Below are 7,285 nucleotides of genomic sequence, written 5' to 3' on the forward strand. Positions count from 1 at the left end.
TTAAACACCTAGGGCCAGATGTAGGTCGGTAAATACCGGTCGGTAACGGCCGATTTAGGCTGTTACCGACCGGTATTTACAAATGGAGATGTAGGGGCCTTACAATGTACAGAATCGGTATATTTACCAAATCGGTAAAGTTACCGAATCGGTAAAATACCGATTCTGTAAATTTACCGAATCGGTAAATCAATATGTAGGTGGCACAGAAAACAGTGCCACAGGCCCTTACCGATTCGTTATTTACCATGTAATTCTATTGCATGGTAAATAACGAATACCTGTGTACATGCACATCTGTGCATGTACACCTGTGCCATGTGGCACACAGACATGCCCTAAGGGCATGTATGTGTGTCACATGGCACACAAGTCGAAATCAGGGGTGCAACAGGGTGTCAAAGTGACACCCTGTCACCCTTGCAAAATCGGTAATTTTACAGAATCGGTATTTACCGATTCGGTAATTGCCATTGATTCCTATGGGCCCACAGGCCCATAGGAATCAATGGCAATTACCGAATCATACAGATTCGGTAAAAATTATCGAATTTTTACCTACATCTGCTTTACCGAATCTAGAATACCGAATAGATAAAATTCGGTATTCTAGAGTGGGTAAATCAGATTTACCTACATCTGGGCCTAGATCAGCTGCCAGTTGTACAGAGACATATGGCCTGGTACTTACCTAAGTCGCCTTTTCTACTGGAACCATCAATCTAAGGGGATGGTTGCCCCTCCCTCCCCTTAGTCAAAATCATTAAGACCACACCAAGTTTGGATTGGGGGGGTGCGACCCCCCCCCGGCCGTATTTATTACAAATTAAAAAACATTAGTTACTCACATTTATGTACAATGATTACGCAGAAAGTACAGATCCATTGTTGGACAAATGCTGCAATGTGGCCAACATTAACAACATTCTAATACACAAGACACTCTTACCGTAAATCTAACAATGCATGTATTCACTTTCTGCGTGTCCCCTCTAGAGCCTACGGCAAGGTCAATGACTGGCAGCACCCAGATCCCAGTAAACTACAAAAATACTCCACCGGAGTACAAGGCTGCGCAAGGGGTACAATTTATTGGACAGAGACTTTCCCCTGGGCCCCCCCTACGCCCTGAGCCTTAAACTCCATCACGGGTGCTGCAGACTTCTGCATACTGGTGCCCTGATGTGCATGCGCATGCGGGGGTGGCCACAGGCCCACTGGGAAGAATGACTCCCCTGGACCCCGCACCTCGACAGCCTACTTACCAACTGTCACTGCCCCTGGAGTTACATGGAGCTGACCGCTAAGGACCGAATACTATGCTTACCAATCATGACCTTACCGCCACAGGCTAGCATAGTTGCTCGACTATCTGGCCTCCCCCTCAGCCCACTAGGAAGGTCATGTCCTGCGTCCCATACTCTTCACCCAAGCTAAAACGTCTTCTGGTTGCGATTATAGACTCGGGGCACCTCTTTGCCAACCACCCTACCTCGGTGAGCAGGTCCTCCACTAGCACCCTCCACCCCAGTTGGGCCAAATAGTCAAGTCAAAGTCAAGTCAAAGAATTTATATAGCGCACTACATACCCAGAGGGTCTCAAGGCGCTTAGGGAGGGGAGGAGAATTACTTGTCAAATATCCACGTTTTAAGTTGCTTTCTGAATGCTAGGTGGTTCTGGGTAAGGCGAAGGTAAGTGGGGAGTGAGTTCCATGTTTTAGCTGCCAGGAATGAGAAGGATCTACCTCCCATGGTGGTCTTGTTGATGCAAGGTACAGTGGCGAGGGCTTGGCTGGAAGAATGTAGTTGGCGGGAGGGGGTGTAGAAGGACAGTCGAGAGTTGAGGCATTCTGGTCCGATATCGTAGAGTGATTTGTGTGCGTGGGTTAGAAGTCGGAAAGTGATCCTCTTATTGACGGGTAGCCAGTGGAGGTTTTTCAGGTGACCAGAGATGTGTTCGTTACGCGGGATGTCTAATATGATCCTGTCTGAGGCGTTTTGGATTCGTTGGAGTTTTTTCTGGAGTTTAGCTGTAGTACCTGCGTAGAGGGTGTTTCCGTAGTCCAGTCGGCTCGTGACCAGAGCGTGGGTGACTGTTTTCCTGGTTTCGGTGGGAACCAGCGAAATGTTTTTTTGAGCATGCGAAGAATGTTGAAGCAGGATGAGGAGACGGCGCTGACTTGTCTGTACATTGAAAGTGATGAATCCAGGATAACGCCTAGGTTCCGTGCGTGGTCTGTCGGGATGGGTGCTTTTCCAAGGGCTTCCGGCCACCAAGAGTCGTCCCATGCAGAGGGGGATGTACCTAAGATGAGGACTTCTGTTTTATCTGAGTTCAGTTTCAGACGGCTGTGTTTCATCCATTCGGCAACTTCTTTCATTCCTTCGTGTAGGTTAGTTTTGGCGGTGCTGGGGTCATTGGTGAGAGAAAGGATCAGTTGAGTGTCATCCGCGTAAGAGATGATGTTGAGGTTGTGTTGGCGGGCGATGGCCGCGAGGGGGCTCATGTATACGTTGAAGAGGGTGGGACTGAGTGAGGATCCTTGTGGTACGCCACAGATGACTTCAGTGGCCTCGGACTTGAATGGTGGAAGGCGGACTCTCTGGGTTCTTCCGGTGAGGAACGAGGTGATCCATTCAAGTGCTTTTCCTTGTATTCCGATGTTTCTGAGGCGTTGTAAAAGGGTGCTGTGGCAGACTGTGTCGAAGGCTGCAGAGAGGTCGAGGAGGATGAGGGCGACTGTGTCTCCATTGTCCAGTAGAGTTCGAATGTCGTCTGTTGCTGCGATGAGGGCGGTCTCAGTGCTGTGTTTTGCTCGGAAGCCAGACTGTGAGGAGTCGAGGGATTTGTTGGCTTCGAGGAAGGCGGCGAGCTGGTTGTTGACAGCTTTCTCGATGACTTTGGCCGGGAAAGGAAGGAGCGAGATGGGGCGGTAATTTTTGAGTTCGGTGGGGTCCGCTGTGGGTTTTTTCAGAAGGGCGGTGAGTTCAGCGTGTTTCCAGCTTTCCGGGAAGGTGGCGGAGTTGAAGGAGCAGTTACCCCCTAGGTGCAGGATCCAGATCGCAGATGGTCCCTTACTTTCCTTTAAAGCGCGGTTCACCAGCTTCCTGAATTGCCCCACGCACAAGCCGCCCTGTCCAAAAAATACCAACTTTGTTCTCATTTGATGAGCCCTTGCCTTGTAGGCCCCTGAAAAGAAAGTTTTCAAACGGCAGACATATGATTTCCCCAAAACCCAAATTTCCCTGGGGCCAAGAGTGAACTTGAGCCATCACCTTTGGTGTTTGTTCGTAGCTTGTCTGTCATTTCTCTGGTTGGCACAGTGGCCTTCTCTTATCTTGGTTGAGAACCAATGCAGGCTTCTCGCCTGAGTCACAGGATGAAGAAACTGCAAGTAACGTGGAGAATAGAAACATAGATAAATGCATAGCCACACCGGTAGGCTAAAATGTACCAAACTGCACATAGCACTCTGTAATAGTGAACTAATATCATCTCCTCTCTGAGTCACAGGGTGAAGGAAATCACAGTTAGCATGTAAACAACCAGAAACACAAGCTAAAGCATGTGCAGCCGCACATTTCTCTTATAACAGTTAGAGGACCACCTACCGATCGTCTTGACTTGCTCGTCCCTCAGCCCTCTGGCTACTGCCTCATTGGCTGCCCCTATCCTGAAAGAGTGGGTCCCAAAGTTAGCCGCATCCAGCCCGGCGTCTTGAATGGCCAGAACCATGACTCTTTTGAACTGAAAGATAGTGAGGGTTGCCCCATCCCTATGCATCAAAAGAGGCCCTCCTGTGACTCGCACCCGTTGTACTATAAAGGCCTCAAGACTTTCAACGGGAAAGCATTCATGAATCCCTGCCCTGTGTAGTACTATGCTCTCCCCCTGCCTCCCTGATCAGTCTTGGACTTATGTATGGAGATCAGCACAGAGTCCCTGCCTAAGTTTACATGTCCTACCTGTAGACCACCCTGCCAATCCCTTTTGCTCTTTGGCACTAGTTCTCCTACCCTAAATGTGCCATAAAATGCGAGGCAGAATGCTGCTTGAAACATCGCCACCTCGCCTGTGGATACACAAACCTGCGGCAGGGCCACCATTAGACTAGCTAATGTTTCAAGTCCTACGGGTCTCCTGACATCTGGCTGTCCCCTCTGCAAGCATTGCCAGCCTTTCAAAGCCTGGCGCACAGCAAAGTTCTTTGTGGGATCCCCCCTGCATCTTACTTTGGCAAAAAATTATATTGCTGTGATATGCCGCCTATACCCTGCTACCGTGCACCCCTGCTCCCTCATAAAAGCAAGATAAGCCACCACTGACTCAGGGTCGTGCCACTTGTGTTCCCACTTTTCCCCCAAAATATAAGAAAAAGACCCAAACGCCCCTTCGTAAGAGCTCCCGTTCTGGGCACCTGGCTAGCTGCCACGAGGTCCTTTAATTGGGGGCACCAAGCTGCCAAAGCTGTTCTGTGAAAGGTGTTGGGTGTACCGCTCCATCTGGGATGTGTGACCTAAATGCCTGCATTTCAAAACAAGACAATGCATCAGGTGCATGATTCAATATACCTGGCATGTGTTTGGCTTTAAAAAGGACATTCAGTTTCATACATTGTAAAACATTTCTTTCAACAAACGCAGTATCATACTGCACTTAGCAGTTTAGCTGTTAATGCATTCCACCACCGCCATGTTGTCTGACCAGAATACTACAGACTGGTCCCTCAGCCGCTCAGCCCATACAGACAGTGCCACCAGGATTGGGAAGAGCTCTAGGAAGCTTATGTTACCCATGAGCCCAGAGTATCTCCACTATCCTGGCCACCGCTGTGCCACCCACTCTCATCCCAGAATGGGCCCGAAACCTTCGCTACCTGCTGCATCGGTCATCAGGCCCAATTCCGGACTGGACCTGGGGGAGCTAGGCCACACCACTCTACCATTGAAATCGCGCAGGAATGACTTCCAAATGAGCATGTCCTGTCTGACCTCCCCGGATAGCCTGGTGTGATGATGCTTCTCTCTGAGGCCTGACATGGCCTGCGCAATGGTGCGGGAAAATGGGCGCCCCATTGGGATTATGCGTAGTACAAAATTCAACTGTCTTACTACCTGCTGTAACTGATGCAATGTAACCTTTTCTTTGCTTAGGCAGTGCAGTAACGCGCCCCTGAAATCCTTAACCTTCTCAGCTGGTAACCTAGACACCCCATTAACAGAATCTAGCTCAATCCCTAGGAATTCAATCGTTATGCTTGGACCCACTGTCTTACCGGGTGCCAATGGCACACCAAACTCTTGCATGAGGGCACAGAACTTTGATAATGCTGCCCTGCATTCCCCTGAGCCTTGTGCGCCCAAGAAAAGAAAATCATCGAGGTAATGTAGCACTTTCTAGTGGCCCGTGTCCCTCCTGAAAGCCCACTCTAGAAAAGAGCTACATTTCTCAAAATAGGCACAGGATACCGAGCAACCCATTGGCATACATTTGTCCACGTAGTACTTTCCTTGGAATTGGAATCCCAGCAGGTGGAAATCTAAAGGGTGCACAGGGAGTAGTCTGAAAGCGGACTCAATGTCAGATTTTGCCAATAAAGTCCCTTGACCTAAAGACCTGAGCATATCTACTGCCTGGTCAAAAGATGCATATTTTACGCTACACAATGTGTCTGAAATTGCATTGTTCATAGAATTACCCCTTGGCGCTGAAAGATTGTGGATCAGTCTGAATTTGCCTCGCACCTTCTTCGTTACCACCCCCACAGGTGAGCATACAAAATCATCCATTGGACATCCTCAAAAGGGCCTGCCACTCTACCCAGCTTTACTTCTTTCAGAATTTTTGCTGCTGCTATACTTTCATTGGACCTAACCGAGAGCTGGTTCCTGCAGTGTGCCACCCCATTGTAGCCCTGCACAGCTATCCTGAAACCTTTTATAAAACCTTCCCTGATCATCCTAGCAGCTTCAGCGCAGTTGTACATGTCTAACCAGGGAATCATGGGGCTGACGTTAAGCGGTGAACTAGCCTTTTCTAGGTGTGCCTCCTCATTCCTGCTTCTTGACCCCTTTCTCTCTGGATGTTTTGAAACACCTAGACTCAGGGTGGGACGCCATACCACAGAAACCACAGGAATGCTTGAACTTACATGTACCTGGTGCTCTACTGTAGGTTCTCTTGTTGTAATCAAAACAGACACCCTTTGTACCTATGCCCCTGATTTTCCTGCGAACCCCCCGGCGTTTCCGGCGGGGCCTGCTCTAAAGGGATGAAAGTGCCCGCTGTCTTGTGTCTCCCCTCGCATGTTGTCTGACTTGGACTAAATGTTTAAAATGAATAAACATATCGGTCTGGTTCCAACCTCATAATGGGTCCTGCGCCTTTGCCCTTCTAAAAGCCTTATCATATTCTTTCCACCCATCGCCCCCTTTCGTTGCATGCACAAGGGTGATCCTATTCTGCTAACATGCCATCTCGGACCCAACCTCTGGGAAATGCTCCAACATGACTGCCATGTACATAGTGAAACCTTGTATACAATTGGCCAAGGTCTCTTCTATCCTGTATTTTAAAATTATGTTTGACCACTCTTTGTGATGTGTCCATTCCTTGTTCTTCCTTGCCTCATCCCTTTAGGCCTCGTCTATCAAAAGGGAAAACATGCTCACATATGCCCCCTTCCAGATCTTTTCTTTGGTTTTTTGAGATAAATATCGCCCCAAATGTTCCCTAGCGGAACGCTTTGACCCCAAACCTAAAGGAGGCAAAGTTTTACTCGAGCCTGCTGGTGCTGCTGCATTAGCCGTCTTTTGTGCTCCTGTGTCCTTTGGTGTGTTTACAGTCACTGACACGTTATTACAGTCAGTGGCCGGTACCATGGGCGTTGTATCCCCCACCGGTACTGCCGGCACCCCATCTAGCTTTTCTTTACTCAATTCAGACATTTTTTGCCGGGCCCTTTCTATTGCATCACCTCCGGTGTTGGAGGCCCCTCAGCGTGCGACCAGTTCCCCACCTTGTCTAGCCATGGGAGTACTGCCGCCAAATTGGGCACTATGTCCGGCTGCTCTGGCGTGGCCCCTCTTGGATCCTCCCACAAGGGACCACTGGGAAACGGGCCTGGCCCTCTAGTGGCCCCGCAGGCACTGGTATACATGACCCCCCACCACCCTGAGTGCTTGGCAAGGGTGCCTGCGGTAGTGGGATGGACTCCCTAGGGGCTAGCCCCGGGGCCTCCCGCTCCTCTCCTGGTGGGCTTGAGCCTGTTCCGCTTAGGCAAAG

The sequence above is a fragment of the Lissotriton vulgaris genome, chromosome 10 (assembly GCF_964263255.1).
Source record: "Lissotriton vulgaris chromosome 10, aLisVul1.2, whole genome shotgun sequence".
Lineage (NCBI taxonomy): Eukaryota > Metazoa > Chordata > Amphibia > Caudata > Salamandridae > Lissotriton > Lissotriton vulgaris.